Source organism: Dipodomys merriami, unplaced genomic scaffold, assembly GCF_024711535.1.
Source record: "Dipodomys merriami isolate MVZ:Mamm:240054 unplaced genomic scaffold, mDipMer1.0.p SCAF_13, whole genome shotgun sequence".
NCBI classification, from domain to species: domain Eukaryota; kingdom Metazoa; phylum Chordata; class Mammalia; order Rodentia; family Heteromyidae; genus Dipodomys; species Dipodomys merriami.
In genome coordinates, this window is record NW_027202604.1 from 2616453 (window position 1) to 2637159 (window position 20707).

A 20707-nucleotide genomic window follows, 5' to 3' on the forward strand; every position below is an offset into this window, starting at 1 on the left:
GGATGGATCCAGTATAACTGTAAGGTCTAGAAACATACTAACACAAGAAATAAGATTAAAGTGAGTATAGCAAGGACAGTAATAGAAGCCAACGGGAGCAAGCTCAAGCCAAACAAAGGATTTGCTGACAGGATATGGAAAGGTTCTGGAAGTATAGCAAAGACCAGCATCTGCTTTCTTATCAAAACAGAGGAGTAAAAGAAACTTTTAGTCTTATGACCTTCACTTGGTAACTATGTTCGTGTAAGCCCTATTCCTTGTGAAACCAAGTTGCTTTTATGGAGCACCTGAAACTTTCTCGAAACTGTTTTAAGAGTCATTCATTCCATCGGCACTGCTATCTCCTGTCCCTTCTCAGCCATGCCCTTACAAGTGTGATCTCAGGCTTGGTCCAGCTTTAGAGACTCAACTGCAAAGTAGTTTGTACATCACCAAGTCCTTTCCCATAGTGATTTTCTGAGCTTTGAATGTGGAACACAGATATGCATACTTGTCCAATCTTGGACTACATTGCTAAGAACTGTTGCTATCACCTGGGTCAAATTCCAGAAACACTTAATGCTCAGCTATTGCCCAGACTTCCACAATAATGACAGTATTGATTCCTGGGCTATTTCATTTCAAGGAAGAGAGGACAGCTAGTTTTGTGTGAATTTTCCCAGAATGCACATGTGTAACATGTGGATGTAGTTGCTCTACAATAAACAATGGGGATTAGAAATAGGGGAAAAAGGGGTTGGGGGTTTAGCTTAGCGGAAGAGCACCTGCCTGGCAAGCACAAGGTCCTGAGTTCAGTCCTCAGCTCTGGGAAAAAAGCTATAGAAATAGAGAAAAAAACCATGAGCTTCTAATAGTTATCTAGTTGCTGCTTCTAGGTTCTTGGGTAGCACAATAATTTTGAAGTTCCAGAACCTTTCCATATCTTGTCAGCAAATCCTCTGTTTGGCTTAAGCTTGCTCAAGTTGGCTTCTGTTACTGTTCAAGGAAAGAAGCCTGAAAGGTTGAGATGTCAAAGGAGATCTTGTTTGTTCTTCACTTACAATTTCTCCATCATGGATCCACCTGCCCAACTATTCACCCACCTAAAAATATTTCTGTGTTTCCAGTGGTGGACCCAGCTCTGTCTTGCATACTGGGATACAATAGCAACCAAGGTAAGAGTTCCCATCCTTGCCAACATCCAGTCTATGGAAGTTCCAGGTGTGGAAGCAGAGCAGCAGGTGGTACCAGGGAGCATGGGGAAGAAGCATACCATGGGCCCAGCAACAGCTTTGCAGGAACAGTTTCTACAGGAAGTAACCAACTGAGATCACAAGGTAATTACGGACCAACCAAATGAAGGGGATTGTGGCAAACTATGTAGATAGCACATGCAGGGGGACAAGGAAAGAAAACCTAGCAGGCCATGAGCAGAACCATAACAAACCTGACAACCAGAGAGCACAGATGAGTAAAGGGATCTTTCATGGAAGTGGTAAGAAAGCAATATTTTATATTTTATATGTCCATCCCCTAAACCAATTACCTCTTTGGTACTAGAGACAATAATCTTTTTTTATTATGAATGACTGTGTCATAATTATACTGTGGGTTTGAGCATCTTATTTACTTATATAAGTGAAAATTTACTCTTTTTCAGTGCACAGATCTGTGATTCTGGCAATACAGGGTTCTATCAAGGTACAGAACTATTTTCAACTCTGAAAACAGTTCCTTCACCCTGATGACTTTTAGTCAGCCTCTGTTTCTCCTCCCTGACTGTCCTTTTATTTGAACTTCATATACACCTACAACATACAGGAAGTGTTATCTTTATAAAGGAGGAAGCCAGAGATCAGTGGGTTTTTCTTTCTTTCTCTATCTTCATTCTGGAAGCTCAGGGATTGATTTGCCTTTGAAAGTAAAGACCCATTCTTTTGACACCAGTAATCATTCAGATTTTTCAGGCTGCCCATCGGAAGAGATCTAGTCAGCTGAGAAAATGATTGTAGGTTCTGTGTAGAAAAAAATGTAAGACTAGAAAACTGGCATTGTCTCTCTGTCAGTTTGCCTTTCCTGGTCTTTTGCTGTGGGGCTAAAAGCACATGTTTCATGAAGGCAGTAAAATACACCTTGTTCTCAAGAAATGTTAGGACAGCTGGTTTCCAGATCTTCTGGTTGTTACATCTTTTTCAAGGGAGTATCCGTTAATTCTTTTTAATCAACTCTTGATTTTACCAAGAAAAGGTCACCATTCCTGCAGACAGTTCACTGATAAATTGGGGAGCATTTTCATGTTGTTTTTTGCCTGTGGTGTGGTGTAACTTTCTTTGTCATCAATACGTACGTCAAAGCAGGTTAACCAGACAATTCCCTCAGCCAGAGCATATGGTTGGGTCATGCAAACAACCATCATAAATCCTCCTTGACAATGGCCCAAAATGATATCATGACCTGGCCCCCATGGAATTCAGATTTATGAAGATCTGAATGCGAGAACTGAGTGTTATGTGCACGGGTTTTTAAAAATGTGCCATATGAATACATCTGTCTCTTTATATGGCTACTTGCCTCCATATGTGGCAAATAAATGAAAAATATGTGCAGAGGTCTTTGAAAAATTCTTGAGGTGCCTCAGTAAGCTTGCCTAGATCCCAACGCAGAGTAAGCACCCAATAAATATTCATTGAGGGACCGAGTGAATGGATGGATGATTGAAGTGGAACTTGGTGAATTATAAAGTCATCTCCTTTTTCTAGAAATGAGCTTAGTGCTCAAAGGGAATACTTGATCACCTTTCTAATACATCTCTCTCTTTTCTACTTCTGTTGCATACCCATTTCTATCAAAGAAAACTATCTGGAATCCCAAGTTTACATTTTACATGGCATTTTTCATAGAGGTTTGATTGGTCTGGAAAGAGGCAGGTGACCTTTGTCTGGAGTAATCAGATTGAAGGATATGGGTTTGTGTTCTCAGCATATGCAGTCATTTCCTCTTTCTTCCTATGTACCAGCAAGGAAACACCTCACCCCGCTGGCAGCAACAGGGCTTTTCCCATCCATGCTAAGGAACTCCTGCCTAGACTGATCCATTTACCTAGGAATTTCAAGGGACAGTTTTGGGTTTGAGGCTGCTCCTGCACAAAATACACTGAAGGAAAGAATCTTATCCTTGATGACATGAGCTTCTAGATCCCTTGGAAAATAACCAGATTCTGAATAATATCCCTTTCCAGTTCTTCAAGGGTCATTTCCTTCTAGTGTAGTCACCTGGAGTCAAGAATTCTGTTGCTTTCCTCTGGAGACAAACAATAAAAGCTAAAATAAAAGTTTGATGTTGGGAGAAGAAAAGGGACATGAATAAGAAGACTAAACAGTTTCATGTTTATGGTCTTAGTAGTAACAATGACTTTTGTATGGAGAGCACACATGAAGGTGTGAGTTTTAGATCCTGTCTTTCATGGCAATGCTCTGCACCCCTGCATAGTGACTATTATTGTCAGGCTGGTTTTACTTACCTCCTTTGGACAGGCCCTGTCCATCTGAAGTTCACCTCCTGTCTGGTTCACGTGAGTATTTTTCTCAACTCTACCCTTGTGGCTTTTGCCCTGGCTCCCCTGGCAATAGAAAGAGCCTCCGAAAAGGAGGTTTCTATCAATCATGCATGCCACCATCCCCTCATGTTTTCAGTCATACAATTATTGTCCCTCCTACTGGCACATGATACACATGAACAAATACCTTTCAGAATTTTCCTCCTGAAGTTATAAGAAAGGTACCATGTAAGTTATACAAAAAATTTTCCTCCCAAAGTTATGAAAAATGTATCACACAAGTTAGACAAAAAAAAAACATGGAACAACTCTGGAACAAAGATCTTATCTTCTCATTGGATTGACAAGGTGAGGTGTGTTGGATGGTAAGAGGAGCCTACATAAATAGAAATACAAAATGGCATTATCCATCGAGTGGTCGTGTATTATTAGTTGTCGGATGAAATGAACATAATGATCACTTTCAGAGCATTTTCAGTTTCTTCCTTCTACATCGTTCTGAGCCTGGAGGGCAGCAATGACTTCCGGTTCTACCTGCTTCCATCTTGGATACTCTGATTCTCCACACTGAAGCTGGAGGCTTGTATAGAGCAACAGAATAAACCATGTAGTTCTTTCCTTCCTATTACTCCTACAAGCCTACTTGGACTGGTCACCTACTCGTAGCACCATCATATTCTTTTTGTTTTCTTCTGGGAAATTTTCAGTTCTACATAGTCAAAGCCTTTGCCTGATGTTTCCATTCCTCAAATATTCTTTTCTCACTTCCCTTCTTCAATTATCTAACATCTACTTATCTCCTTTTACATTGTCTGTAGCATCCTGGCCTCAGAACATTCTTTCTTAACCTTTCTCCCACTCCTGTCTTAGACTTTCATAGCACCAAAATCATTCCTTCTGACTTACTTCAGTTGTAGTTCTTTGATGGTCTATGCCATTATTGGAAACATAATCTATATCCTCCACATCCTCAAGATAGATAGGGATTTTACAGGTTTAGTTGCCATTGCATTTCTAGAGCTCAACAATGTATATAGTATATGGTGAACACTCAAGAAATAGTTACTAAAAATATATTAAAAGGCAATCCATGCCTATTTTGAGCTGTGACCTCTGCTATGAACCCCACCCTATTGTCATTTACTCAGAACTCTTAAGTTCCACTCTGTGAAAGAGCTGCTTTTGTTTTGGGCTGGTTTTATTTTTATTTTCAATTTGGATGAATCATGTGCTTGGGTATATCCATGCCAGGTTCATGATGGAGCTGGGATTTGAGGTAGCCACTGGAATTTGACTTCTGAACTCTTGTGACCTCCTCCAAGTCTCCAAGATTAATGAAAGTTATGGAGGTTCAGAGGAGAAGCTTTGTATGCTATCAGGAGTTAGGACTAGTCTTAAAATATAAGAGGGTGTTATCTAGACAAGGAATAAGGGCAGGTGCACAGGGACCCTATTAACAGAGCAGAAGAAAGTCCTGGGTGGTGAATTAGAAAAAGATGTCCCTTCTTTCCTGCAAATGCAGCTTCAAACCAGGACACGAAAGTCAATGAGCTATTTTACCCTCAGCTGGGCCATTTTTGCAGTATACAACCACACTTCTAAATAGAGCATCCTGTAGGCATGAATGTTTAGAGGAAAACAAAAACAAGATGTGAAAAATTTCCATTTGGTTAGAGTGAGTGTTTTTGGAGGGAAATGTAAAAGCCTAAGGTTTTCACTACTTAAGTAAGTAATCACTGACCATTTACATTATTTTAAAGTTAATATGAAATTCTGTTTTTCAATTATTCTACTCACTGTTCAAGTGCTCACTCCTGATGATGGCTGTTGTATTGGGTAGTGAGAGATCATTTCTGTTTGTAGAAAGATCTATTGGACAGCTCTGGTACGGAGCTGTAAAGAAAGGTGATCAGTCTTTACACCATGAAGCACAAATAATCAGGAAAGGTCATAAAAGGGGAAGTGATGTGATGGATGTGTAGTGCTACAAGAGATAACAATGAGCACCATCATTTTTCTTCAACTTCTTATTGTTATTATAAACGTGATATTAAGAGGGGTTACATAAGTTATATAAATAAAGTAATGAATATATTTCTTTGTGGATGGTGTCACCTCTCCCTTTGCTCTCCCCAGTTTTTCCCTCCTGTCCCACCCACAAATTGTATAGATGATACGCGTTTCAGTGCTGGGGCTTGAACTCAGGGCCTGAGCACTGTCCCTTAGCTTTATTTTTGCTCATCAGGTACTTGAGCCACAGTTCTACTTCAAGGATATTTTTTTGGGGGGTCCGGTCGTGGGGCCTGAACTCTGGGCGTGGGAGCTGTCCCTCAGCTCTTCAGCTCAAGGCTAGCGCCCTACCACTTGAGTCACAGCACAACTTCCGGCTTTTTACTTTTTGCTTATGTGGTGCTGAGGAATCGAACCCAGGGCCTCAGGCATGCAAGGCAAGCACTCTACCACTGAGCCAACTTCCCAGCCCCTACTTCAAGGATTTTATTGGAGATAAGAGTCTTTTGAACTTTTCTGTCCTGTGTTAGCTTTGAACCTTGATCCTCAGATCTCAACCTCCTGAGTAGTCAGGATTACAAGCGTGAGTCACTGTCACCTGGTAGCACAGTGTCTTTTTTTTAAGAAGCCTACAGATAGGGACTTCTATAATCAGTGTGTGAGAAAATGATGCACAGCAATAAATAATACATCATCATCATACAAAATAGTTTCAACATCTCCAAGTCTGATTTCAAAAGGCTGTGTTTTATACCATGGTCTATCTACTTTGTACCCACATGAATATGATTATAGATGTAAACTAGTCAATGATGAAGAGATTGAAGTCCAACTGCCAGTTTGGCACCCTATACACATTTTAAGCCTGTAATGATCACACCTTCAGCTGGGGGTCACCAGCTTTCTATGCAGCAAGCTTCATATACTGTTTTGGTCTTTGATTTTGGTCTATAGGTCTTCGTTCTATACCTTGTAACCATTAATTTCTATCACCTTCATTTTCTTTGGACTCTTCTTATCCATTAGCTCCTTGTGTTGATATTGCTAGAGAAAATGGTGTTTTCATTAGGTTTCAGCCTAATAAACTCTTATCCCTAAAAGGACATCTCTGCCTCATCCTGACATTAGACATCCCCTTTGAGATTCCAGAACCCACCTGTAGCGCTTGTGTGGGCTCCACTTTGAGGCAAAGTAGGATCTATCTGGAAATGTATGTGGGAAAAGCCTTCCTGTTCCTCCCAGGCATCTTGGTTAAGTGCACCAATGGATCCAGCTTTCTGCTGGACAAGTGAGGTCTGTGTGTGTGTGTGTGTGTGTGTGTGTGTGTGTGTGTGTGTGTGTGTGTGTGTGTGTGTGTGTGTGTGACAGAGGGGGGGAATGCTTTCTTATGGAGGAGCTTGGATTTCATTGTGTGTTCTTACAGACATCAATTTGTGATGTTTCTGCTTTTGGTAAGGTCTATCAAGTAAGGAAGATGGATTGACCTCCCCAGTCATGCAAAAAGAACTGTTTGTTAGTATTCTGTTTTCTGGATTATGGACCAACAGTTCTTCCTTCATCTCACACCACATGAAGTCCATTGATCTGTGTCATCTGGGGAAACTGAGGATAGAAGCCATAAAAGAATTCCACATGCATCAGAATTGAACAACTAGAAAGAAAACCATGACATCCAGGTTGCCTGGTCATGCTTTAACCACAACCCACACTTGCCTGTTTAGTTACAACAAACACAAAAGAGATAAACATAGATGTAAGTTAGTCTAAACACCAAATTTCAGAAGTTTTTCCTCTGATGTTTAGTCAGCCATTCTGACCTTTATTGGAGGATAAACCAACTCTCAACAGCTGTGGGCAATTATTTACTGTAAATCAGAGACCAAAGAGCTTGGATAATAATGTAAATTCAACATTATAAGGAGAGAGACATGCTTGGTATGAGAAAAATATCTGTGTGTTTCATTCCTGAATTTTAGAAATCAAAGAGAATCAAGTTCATGGCACAAGAGGTGGGAGAAGAACAGGTTTGGTAGAATGGTGGGTTTTGCTCACATATGAGGGGTCTAAAAGGTGCATGGCTACACCTGGACCTTCCCTCACTCGAGTGTTTGAAGAAGATACTCTGTGCAGATGCTACTGAGCTGACACATCCCTTGCTGTCCATAAAAGTGATCTACAGCTGGCTGTGGAGTTACCCAGCCATCTTGCCTACTCAATAAGAAACAGATTTCGAGTCTTCTACTCTGGTTGTCAGATTTTTACAGCCTTCTGATGGTCTCTGGCAGTGTGGCCTCTCAGCAAGAAACCGCTGGGAAGGGGGGAAGGAGGTTCAGAAACACTTAATAGTTGACAGAGCAACAATAGCTTTACAGAATTTAGGAATGAGTTTAAAGTCAGTAACATTTATACATCGTCCTAAGAAAATGTTTGTAAGCTCGTGAGATAAGCCAGTGTTACTACCTTTAAGCACATTGGTTTCCTCTTGGATAAGTGTTATTTCAAAGCATTTGAAAGTACCATCGGCAGTTTAAAACAGGACCTATCACCTCCACATAGTGAGCTTTGAAATGAAAAAGAAACCTTGCTTGAAATTGATGGACAATTTTGCCTACAGACCACAAAGGACATACATAGACACACATACACAGACACAGACATACATGTACATTACTAACTTATCCCCACTTGTGGTGCAAAACAATGGAATCTGGCCACTTTAGAACACAGCAAGAAGGCCTAAGAGGCAAATGAATTGCCTTTGAGTTGTAAATAGTGGTTCCTGTGTAGAGGCAGATCACAGAAGAGGGAAAATTTCATAGAAACACTCCCATGCTTCGAGTGGGGTTCAACCCCCAGCATGCCTTGCAGAGCAAAGTCTCTTCAGGGTACTCTATGTTCTAGAATTTTAACTAAACAGACCACAAAACCCACTAGTTCCCAAGTTGAATTCTGAGTCTGAATTTGAGAACAATTGCAATTCTTAAAATAAAAATCACAGTAAGAGGGAAGTGTCATAATTTTCCTGGGTAAAAGGGTTGATCATAGCATAGGAATACACTAGAATAAAACCTAAAACAGTCCAGTTTGGGAGAGCTTAGATTCAATTCCTGGCACTGCTATTAACTAGCTGTATGAGCCCAATACTCAATTTGTGTGGCTGGTAAATCCTTGGAAGTTGGAATCATGACTTAGAAATGGATGTAACTTAGGATGTCATCTTGTTCAAGTATTAACTCATTATACCTACCCAGGATGATTTAATGAAGAGAATCCAGGATTCCCAGTACTCAGCTTTTACTATTTCCATCAGAGTGTACCATGAGACCATTCACAGGAAAGAGAGAAAGAAAGATAGGGACTCTGGTGAGCCTTTCAGCGAATATATTGGCCTAAATTGGAAAATATTTGAGGGATGTTTAATGAATACTAGAGCCTAAAACTCTATTTGTACTCTTAGGACTCTTAATTGACAGCTAACCCCTCTTCCTCCTTCCAGGATTCAGTCTTTCATTTTTGAAGAGAGTATATACCATGCTAAATTCCGTTATGAAGCAGTCTATATATAACATGTAATTTCCCACAGAACACATGATCTTTTTCTAGCTGTCCTGTCCTGCTTTTAAGTCTCAGTCCTCAGTACAGGTATATGTTCATATGCCATACAATAACATTTCAGTTAATACTAGACTAAATATGATTCAGGGCTCCCGTAAAATTATATTTACCTAGTCATATCACAGCATCTTTGCTGGTGTATGTACACTCTAGGACTTAGATTTACACAACAATGACATTTCACAATGTATTTCTCAGACCATGTCTACATTGTTAAATGAACAACAGTATTCTGTGTCTGACCCCATTGACTGTCTTCTTCACCCTAACATTACACACAATCATGACTTCAGGTTCATCTATATGCTTTCTCCTCCCTCATGAAATGTACCTTCTAAATCCCTTTCATTGTGTAATAGTCTTGCCCACGAGGATTTCCTACACATTATCACTGCCTGTTTATCAATGTCTTGATGCTCTCTTTAGCCTCTCTATAATCGTATGGAGTACAGACTGTTATGTTCCCTCTTTTAAGATAAGGAAATCAAGGTTCACCAGAATTCAATAACTTGCCCCCAGGTCATATGGATTCCATGGTTATCACAAGAGCCACTGTCAAGCTCAGGTCCATGTGACTCAAGAAGCAAAGTGGCCCCTGGTCTAGAGTGACTTTCCTAGTGTAAAGTACACTGTGTTTACTGGTGCTGAGCTTACATCACTTTCCCAGTTCCATTTAATATCCTTCTTACTCCTCCTAGGTTAAAAGTCAAATTGTGTGTTATTTTCTTTTTCATCTCTCTATTTAGCACACTGTGTGGCTGTGACAGCTGGTTAATATACATGTGATGAATGGAGAACCAGATGAGTGGAAAAATGAATGAATGGAAGGAAGGAAGAAGCAATATTTGGCTTCCTTAAAGATGCAGGTCATAAATCAAGCTAACCTTGTCCAATTACAGTAAACATTATGTCCCATAAAGAAGAATTTTAATACTGCTTGAAGAATATAACTAGATATAAAATACATATTTTGTTTTGACCCTGGGTCTTATTAATGGCAGGAAGTTCACAGCAAGATGAGTCTATATACTTCTTGGGTTAGACATGACAAGTCTAAACATGAAAGGGGAAAACCCCAAACATCTAAAGTAGGACATAGCATTAAAGAATGAAGATACTACTTTTTCTGTACAGTATTTTTTACACAAAATAAAAAAACACGCATGTGTGCTCATGCGCGTGCATGCAACACATACACACACAGACACACAGACACACAAACTACCTTTAAATTCTTCTCAAAGCTGTGTGCCTTTTAATAGGTCCTCCCTGGAAGTATTCATAGCCACAGACTTTGAGTAGATAAGCTTAACTGGGAACTAGTGGCTCAATCCCGTAATCCAGGAGGCTGAGATCTGAGGATCAAGGTTTAAAGCCCATCAAGGAATAAAAATCTGTGAGACTTTCATCCACAGTTTACTAGCAGAAAAGCAGAAATAGAGGTGTGGCACAAAGTGCAGAAATAGAAGTGTGGCATAAAGAGCAACAGCCTTGAGTGAAAATGTTAAGGGACAGTGCCAAGGCCCTGAGTGCTTGTAGCTGCTACTATGTAATATATTTAGACTACATCAATTTTCTTTCTATAACAACTTGCAGTAAGGATGCACAGAAAATATTGAGAGAAAAATCAAGAACAAAGCTGAGCTCTAGGCAAAAATAAGTTGACACCGGTGGCTCAAAGCTCATATTGATCTGGCCAAGTTCTAGCCTACTTGCTCCCAGAGCACTTGAACAAGGTAAAGTTAAAATTTAGTGTTTTCCGAGTACATGAGCTAACCTGAAAACCCAATATGTTATCTATTTTTTTCTTTTCTTTTTTTTTTTTTTTTTTTTTGTCGGTCGTGGGGTTTGAACTCTGGGCCTTAGCACTGTTCCTCAGCTCTTCAGCTCAAGGCAAGCGCTCTACCACTTGTGCTACAGCGCCACTTCCCCAATATGGCAAGATTGAGGAAGTATCCGAATGCTGAGTGGCCTGTTTGAATATAATCTTGTGGTCTGCAGTACTCAAATGCTTTGATGCAGCATTGTGTTTAGAACTCTCCTGGAACAGCTGTGTACAACTCTGCAGTAATTTCTGTGATAGGAAAGTAATACAGGACTTCACCTCAGTGCTCTTAATGTGGAAAGACTTCCCTTTCCTGATGGGAAACAGTGTGAGATTTGGAGGATGAGTTAAATATAAGCTTTCTGTCATCTCTGAGCCCAAAGGAGACAAAATCAGACCAAAAGAATACAACATCAGAACTCTATGAGTTAACTTGAGTAACCTTAGAGATGTGTGTGTGTGTGTGTGTGTGTGTGTGTGTGTGTGTGTGTGTGTGTGTGTGTGTGTGTGTGTGTGTGTGTGTGTGTCCTGGGGCATGAAAGCTTCTGCCAAATGCATGATATGGTAATTGTCTTTAATCCTTACAAGCAACTTGAGAAGAAGGTTCTTGTTCATCTCTTTTCTGGATAACAATAGAGACTTGGCTAGCTAGTCAACCACAGAGACAAGATTCATACTCAAGTCTTTTTTTTTTTTTTTTTTTTTTGTCAGTTGTGGGACTTGAACTCTGGGCCTGGGAGCTGTCCCTGTGCTCTTCAGCTCAAGGTGAGCACTCTACCGCTTGAGTCACAGCGCCACTTCTGGTTTTAGAGTGGGTTATTGGAAATAAGAGTCTCACAGACTTTCCTGCCAGGGCTGGCTTTGAACCTCGATCCTCAGATTTCAGCCTCCTGAGTGGCTAGGATTACAGGTGTAAGCCACCGGCACCTGGCTTCAAGTCTTGCTTTAAAACCATACTCCACAATTGCTCTTACCAGAATGTAGTTCTCTACCATTGTTCACATAGTTACTCATATCTCTCCTTGATCATTGATGATCAGAACTGGATTTCATCCTCCTCTGGGCATCCTTCAACATCATATCCACACTAACAGCTAACTACTTTAATGCAACATTGGGTTTTTTTTTCTTTGTGAAAAAAAGGACATATGTTTGAATTTTCAGAAGGTGAAGTGTGATCTATGCACTGAGTCACACAGAAGTAAATCAAGAGAGAAGAATGTCATTATGAGAATGAAAGAAAGACTCCTGGTTGAATTGTGGTTGAAGGCACCATCTTATATCAAAGGTGCCATGGCCTTGGAGCCAAACAAAGGATATCTGTTGCTAGAGGATAGATGTCCTATTCACTCAGAAGCCAAGACCACTTCAAAGACCATTTGTTGGTGTGGTAAGAAGCTGTTGCCTAGGTGAAGAGTCCCTTGTCCCAGCTGCCCATAAACATGTCTTCATGTACAGGAAAGAGCTGTACAAAATGGTTGTCATTGCCAGTGCAGGGAAGGGGGAGTCAGGAAATGGATGCATCTCCCTCAGTAGCACTGTCTGAGCCAGGAAGGGTTCCACATCCTGACAGGCCAAGACAAACATAGTCTAGTGCTGACGAGGAGGCAGCCATCAGGGAACAGCTGAACCACCACAGTCATCCAGCCTCCCCAAAGATTGTCACCGCAAGAGCGAAACCAGGTCCTGTGGTTTCCTGCTGTCCTCTTTCATACACAGCTTGGGCTTCCAATGACTCATGGCCAATAGCATGCCAAAATTTCATGTCCCATCTGCAGTGGAGACCGACCTGTGCACAGCCACCACCATTCCCACCATTTCCTCCCCCAAGGAACTTAATGAGAGGATTAGCAATGACCAGGAAGTGAGCAGCCCCAGCTGTAAAACTGCCTGTTCACAGGCACAGAAGGACCAGGCGGGGGATCAGCAAGTACCAGCTGTGCTCCAAGCCAAGGTTTCTGTGTCTTAATGCTGGTGGTTGTGAGAAGACATTAATATTTGTTAACTTCAGACTCCTAGAGAGATAGTGTGTCTGGGTGATTAAGAATATAGGTATCAGGTTTCATCTGGCCTGTCCCTAATGAGTGACCTCAGGATATCACTTGGTCCTTTAGTACTGAAATATTCTTATCTATCTTTCAGGTAGTTCTGCAAATCAAATGGAAATTAAAAATGTTAGCTTTTTTATGAGGAGTAGTTTTTACTACCTTTGATGATCAAATCTAGTTGGTAGTGTAGATTGAAGAAAAGAGGAAATTATTTTGGAAGGAATGGATGCCTGCTATAGAGTAGATGCTTCATGGAAGTTGGATTAACATGTAATAACATGGTTATTAGTTCAGGCAGTACAGGTTACCAGTACAGGCAGTATCAGATTGCGGATGCTTTTAGACTATAGAGACTAAGCATACTATGTTTATCTCAGAAGAGACTAACCAGGCTGACCATGTCACTTTCTATGTTGTACCTTTATCAATAATCCAATCCTGAGTCACAAAAAGCCTCTGCTGAGTGTGGGGGTACACATCTATAATGAGGCCAGGCCTGGGAAAATTGGACAAAACCTTATCTGAACAATAGCTAAAAGCAAAGTATAGAAGGTATGGGTCAAGAGCATCTGCCTAGCAAGTTCAAGGCCCTGAGTTCAAACCCCAGTACGACAGACAGACAGACAGACAGAAAGAAAGAAAGAAAGAAAGAAAGAAAGAAAGAAAGAAAGAAAGAAAGAAAGAAAGAAAGAAAGAAAGAAAGAAAGAAAGAAAACCCTTTAGTCAATTCTATCAAATTTGTCATGTGTCAGGTACTATGTTAGGCATAGTATGGAGGGTGGGGAAAATAACAGGAAAGTTTTCAAGACTCTGGTAAGACAGACACACGGTGGCAATATGGAGGACAATTCATGCCAAATACATGGAGTGAGACTGGTTCTGAGTAAGGCTACATGGGAAACATTCTTGGGAGGCGTGTGTTTTGCAGCAAAGGCTGATGTAAAGAGGTGGGAACAAGGTAGATTAAAGAGGTCATCTTGTGTAAAAAGCAATAACCTAGAATGGAAGGAGGAGATCCACTAGAATATAAAGTGAAGAAGTGGGAGAAGACCATGCATGCTTCATGGTTTTTACATGGAGGCTGAAAGCTTTGGATTCAGTTATTTATGTGGGGAAGCAGTGTGCCCTGGGAGTATCAGTTCAACTGTTGACACCAAAGTGTATTTGAGCCATGTCTCTACTTTGTGTACATGGTTGGACTCTGGAAAACTACTTTGCTTTCTGGACTTTAGCCTTCCCACTGTTAAGTAAAGAATCACAACAGTGGCTACCCCACAGGGCTAGAAATACTTGCATAAGCTGTGTAGCACTATACTCCACAAACAGTAGACCCATACAAAATTAGCTGCCCTGTATTGTAATAACAAGAGAAGTGGTGTCAGGACCAGGTCAAATTAAACAGTTAAGTTATTAATTAGATTAAGGAAGAAGGAAACTTAACTGGGATAATTTTAAGTCCCAGGACCTAAAAATAATAAATGCCAACTTCAGAAAGGGGAACAAAACTGTGGCTTGACATGTGCCAAGAGCAAAGCAAGTGAAAATAAGGCAGACAGTCTGTAGGATTAACCACCAATGTCCCAATGTCTGTTTTTTGTGATTATGCTTGTTCAGCAAAGATACTAAAAATTGGAACTTGACCTTTTGCAGTTAGCTTTTATTGATTAATAAGAATAAGGCCAAACTTTACAAGGTGGGATATCCATTTAGAAGAACAAAGGGAAGATGAAGGATGAGAATTTTGTCTTGATGGAATATTGGAATTGTAATCGCCATTTATGATCACTAACTGCTAGACTGCTAGTTCTGCTTTTGTATCTTGCTTTCTTGCTGACAGCAAAATTACCACTGACTGACACCTGTGAGTGTCCTATGTGGTTTTTACCTTTATATTCCCTGAGCTGTCTGAGTTTGGGGCCACTTTTTGTCTCCCGAATGATAGAGTGGTCCTTGCGCAGAGAAATAAAACATCCTAGCTTGATTATGTGTCTGGATATCATTCTTGTATTCAGGAAACTTTCTGGACAAAGCAATAAGTACCTGGAAGTACTGTGGAAGGCAACAGAAAGGAATTTATGTGTCTTTCTGAGGCTGGAAAAGGAAGTCAGTAGCCTACTTGGTGTGACAAGTAAGAAAGGAGGCAACAACGGGGGTTTAAGAATTGGAGAACATGTCTAAGTCAAGCAGAAAAGGTCAGATAAGGTGATGTTAGGGAAATGAACCCTAACATATGTATTCAAATGTGTTTTTTTCTTTCATGCGATTGTTTCTAACACATTTATAAGATTATTTCTAACACATTTATAAGATTATTTCTTTGTTGCTTTGTATGTCCCTCCCCCACAGTATAACCCCTGCTTTCACTGTATTTGATGTCTGTATAATTTGTGGAGGGGAAGGGAAAAACCAAATCGTTTAAATAGGGATACGGGTGGACCCATTGCAACAATGAGATGTACAAGTCGTTATGTGGAAAATGAACTTTACAACTTTCGTGGGGGGGAGGGAGGGTAGGAGGGGGGAGCGCGGGGAGGATTGGGTGGGGGGGGGAGGATGGATGGGAAGGGATGGGAAGGGGAAACAAAGGAGGAGGCTACAATGCTTGATAAGAAATGTACTCATTATCTTGCCCATGTAACTGTAACTCCTCTGTACAGTATTTTCACAACAAAAAATAAATTAATTAAAAAAAAAGAATTGGAGAACAGAAATTTGAGAAGGGGGTCATTGAAAGGGTGCCAGATCTGGGATTATTGAAAAAAAGTAGCTGTGAAATCCTCCAAGCTGGTTGTTTCGGTTGTTTTTGTTTTTAACAAGAATTTCAATTGCAAAGATGCAAATTTCTGTAGAATTTTTAGGATAAGAGATTTAGAGGATTATGTATGTGTGAATATAATGTCAAGTCTATATGCTGATGAGATAGTCCTGAAAAATTTTCTAAGACAAAAAACATTGCTGGGAAATGACATATGGAAATGAACTTTCTTCTTCCCTCCCTCCCTCTCTCCCTCCCTCCCTCCCTCCCTCCCTCCTTCCTTCCTTCCTTCCTTCCTTCCTTCCTTCCTTCCTTCCTTCCAATAAATTAAATATACTAGGTTTAATTAGGTAGACAATAAAGATAACACCATGTGACATTCAGGCAGGAAAAAAAGTTTATTGTTTTACCAAACTCCAGACCTGCCATGCATGATGGAGACCACATGGCTGAAAGGGGCAGGCTGAGGTCTAACCTGTGTTTAAGCAGGGAAGGGGTGGGGAGAAGGTGTGGCTAGATGAGGGAAGGTGTGGCCACACTGGATGTGGATGTGACCTCAGGGCCTGAGACCCTACTCTGGTCGAATGGGAGGCATGGGGGGGGGGGGTGCAGGATGTGATCTCCAGGTATGCCAGGTAATACAGGTACTGGGAGGAGACTTATGCAGGAGGCCAGGGCCTGCATGGCCTGGGGCAGACCTCCCTCCCTTCCTCTCTCCCTCCCTCCCTTCCTTCCTGTACTAGGGTTTGATCTTCAGGTCCTGGCACTGTCCTATAGTCGTTTTGCTCAAGGATGGTGTTCCACCACTTCAGTCACAGCTCCACTTAGTTTTTTATTGCTGGCTAATTGGAGATAAGAGTCTCAAAAGATTTTTCTGGACCAGTTTCAAAACACAATCCTCAGATCACAGCTTCTTAAATAGCTAAGATTATAGGCATAAGCCACCAGCACCACGGTAAAATTGTCAATTTCTAGGACAGGAAACAGAAGAACAGGAAGTTGTGCTGTTCTTCAGAAACCAAAGGATGGGGGTTTCAAGCAGGTTGTGATGATTGGCCCAGCAGGCAGATGCGCCTGTAGCTCAGTAACAACTCCCGTGCACATCTCAGAACACATGGACAAAATGAGTTTGAAAGGTGTTAAGGAGAAACGAATCACAATGTGGGCTTAACTTGTAAAGGTCAGGGTTAAAGGAATGAGAAGGGAGAGAAAGAAGTTCAAAACTAAGATCTAAATTATGGGTGAAATTATTTGAACAGGTTTGTAAACTAGATGAAAAACCAGTGGAGAAAAACCTAAGAATATACAAAGGAAAAGACTTATTGCCGGGCACTGGTGGCTCATGCCTGTAATCCTAGCTACTCAGGAGGTTGAGATCTGGGGGTCGTGGTTTGAAGCTAGCCCAGGCAGGAAAGTCTGTAAGATTCGTATCTCCAGCAAACCACTCAGAAAAAAACTAGCAGTGGCACTATAGTTCAAGTGGTAGAGTGTAATCTTCACCAAAAGAAGCCCAGGGGCAGTGCCTAGGCCCTGAATTCAAGCCCCAGGACCAAATTAAAAAAAAAACAACCCACAAACAAACAAGAGCCCTATTGCTGATCAAAAGAGAATAGAAGTGTGTGGAATATGGGCTCAGAGGGATGCTAGTTTCAGAGTAAACAAAGATCCTATTTTAAATGAATTTCAAAACAAGAAAATCTTTGTTTTTGCTCTTTTGGTGTGTGGTTCTGGGGTTTGAACTCAGGTCCTCATCCTTACTAGGCTTGGGAAGCTGATGCTTTATCCTTTAAACCATGCTTCCCAAACCAGCTTTGTGCTGGTTCTTTTGGAAAAGAAATCTAGTGGACTTTTCTGCTTAGGCAGATTTTGAACCATACTCTTCTACATCTATGCTTTCTGAGTAGCTAGGATTATAGGCATGAGCCACAGGCTTTATTTTAACACAAAAAAATTAGGGGATGGTTGATGGAGCTCTTTTAAGTATAACTATTTTTCTAATAAATTGCAGAATTTCCTTAATAAATGTAATGAGATTGTGTTTGAAAAAAAAGTGTGACGTAGGATTTTGTTTTGTGGGTTTTCTTGAGAGGCTGAATAATGAAGCAGGAATAACTACTAGAGTGGATCTGGAGTCAGAAATCAAGGCTAGTCATATTTTCATTAAAGCTCAGAGACTAGACCACAGAAAGGAAGGCCACCCAAGGGATGATGGGCTAGGGTTCAAATGAAATAACTCATGTGTCTGCTTTGTTACTGTGACTTGTAACTGCTAGCATTTTTGTTGATCATATTTATCACATGTTGTTCCCAAAGCTGTTTGAAGAATTGTGTCCATGGCTTGAGGAAAAGATGCAAGACACTGGCAAGAGAAAGTTCTTGCTCAGCCTTGGTTGGGCCCTAAGTAGACATTACAGGACGAAATAGGGAACAGTCTTTGTCAAGTGCTCTCAGCAGTATGCCACCGCATGGCTTTCTGCTAAGACTGGCTCCTTCACCCCACACTACATTTTTTTCCAGTGATGTCTCTAGTTTTAGAATGACTCAAGTTGTGGGACTCCTACTTGCTATTTCCCAGGTTTTGTCATTAGGGCATTTCCTGAAATTCAGCCCCAAAAGTTTCTTTTTTTCTAATTTCAAAAAGGATTTGGTTTCCAGCTTTAGCTATCAAAAGGAGAACCCAGCTGTGAACAGTAGCTCCTTGAGTGTGACATCAGAGTTTCCAATGGGAGCCTGTGCTTCACCCTGAGACCCAAATCTCCCTTTGATTCCGGATTTAAGAATAATGCACAAGTCTCTCCAGAATCTACTGAGCTGCTGCTGCTAAAGGCAGTACCAGCAGGACCCCACATTGCCTTTGAGGTAAACTGCCTACAAAGACTATTTGTCAGGCCTCCTCAGAACCTCATCACTTTTCTAAGAACCTATTTTTTTTTTTAAAAAGCAGATCAAAGTATTTCCTTGTGCTGGTGAAAGCCAGAGGTTCAGGTCAAAGTGAATGGGTGTGAAATCCTGGAGGAAGCTGGCAGAATATCAAAGGGCAATTGAATGGGGAACCTGAGCCCTTTACTTGAAAATGCTTTTTTAAGTGGTGTTAGTGGCTCACACTTATAGTCCTAGCTATACCTAGGAGCCTGAGATCTGAGAATCACAGTTCAAAGTCAGTCCAGGTAGGAAAGTCCAAGAGATTTTTATCTCAAATTAACTGTCAAAGAAACAGAAGTGGAAGTGTGGCTCAAGTGGCAGAGCACCAATCAAGGGCAACAAAGCTGAGGGACAGTGCCCAATCCTGAGTTAAAGCCCTAGTACAAGTAAAAACAAAAACAAATGAACAATAATGGCAAAAAATGCTTTTCCCTTGTTTTGAGGCTTTTTTGATCTGACCACTTTGCTGAACTTGCACCCTAGCTTTTACAACTCCTGTTTTGTTGTCATTTGTCTCCTGTCCTCTGATACTTCAGTTCACAGGTTCCAAAGCCAGGGAATACACCATCTTTTCTGATCTATCCTGTGCATAAAGAACCACATCAATCCACACTTACTTATGCCTATTTTAAGTCTTGAACTCTTTTTTTTTTAATTGTATTTTATTTTATTTGAGATGAACTCTTAATTTTCTTTATTCTACAAACACTATGTTGTATTCTTCAGTGACAGTGAATATCTACCTCTGTGTCTCCTATGTCTCTGCTAAGGCCAGAAATTGTGTTCTATTCATGTCTTAGCCTTCCTCAGGCCAGCACAGAGCTGAATGCACTTGAAAATATTCATGGCTAATGATCATTACAGGTAATCTTTTTTTTTTTTTCAGTCATGGGGCTTGAACTGTGGGCCTGTGCACTGTCCCTTAACTCTTTCAGCTCAAGGTGAGCACTCTACCATTTGAGCCACAGTGCCACTTCCAGTTTTCTGGTGGTTAAATGGAGATAAGAGTCTCATGAACATGCCTGCCAGGGCTGGCTTTGAACCACAATCTTCAGATCTCAGCCTCCTGAGTAGCTAGGATTACAGGTGTGAGCCACCAATACCTGGCACAGGTAATTTTAAACTTCCTCATTTTAGTATTTATGCCACAGCAAAAACTTTTGAGGAGCTGAATTGTCACTCTTAATGGAGTAACAGAAATATGTGAGGTCTTTGCTTTTTAATTTAATTACTACAAGAAACAAGCAGGCACTATGGATATAATACAATAATAGTTATCTCATCCTAGTAATGGTCCCTGGACATCTATTTTCACACATATGCACTATGTGTTCTGCCCAAAAACATCTCCTTTGTCTTTCTGCAATAGAGCAACCTAGGCTCAGTGTTTGGTCTTTATCTTGTCTCCATCTGTTAGCTATCTGTCACTGATGTCTAATTTCATTATATGAGACTTCACTTCCATAGTTCAAACTCAAATTCACTTCTTCTGTCACTAGACAGAGGTGAGGTTTAATGAAGCTCCCCTTTAAATATAGGAACTCTTCACTTAGGGTTCTTGACTTCTATCACAGAATTAGAATTTCTAGACAGGTCACAATGGTAAGAAAACTTGGCAGAGCTTTATTAAGGAAACAAGCAAGGAAACAGACAGACAAAAAAAGCAAACAAAAGGGCAGGGGCACACTCTAGCAGAGAGTGGGTGCTCTCATAGGGACACAAAGACACACACACACACACACACACACACACACACACACACACACACACACACACACACACACACACACACACACACACACACACACACACACACACACACACACACACACGAAGACACCCAGAGAGACACCCAGCTGCTTGGGCTGTTGGATGTTTATAGGGTAAAGGCAAGGGGTTTGGCTTTAGGTTATGCAAAGCTAGGTGCTTTGTCTTTGCTTTAACTACAGCTGGTGTTATTCTCTGAGTTTCCAGGTAAGAATGCATAGTGCCATAAA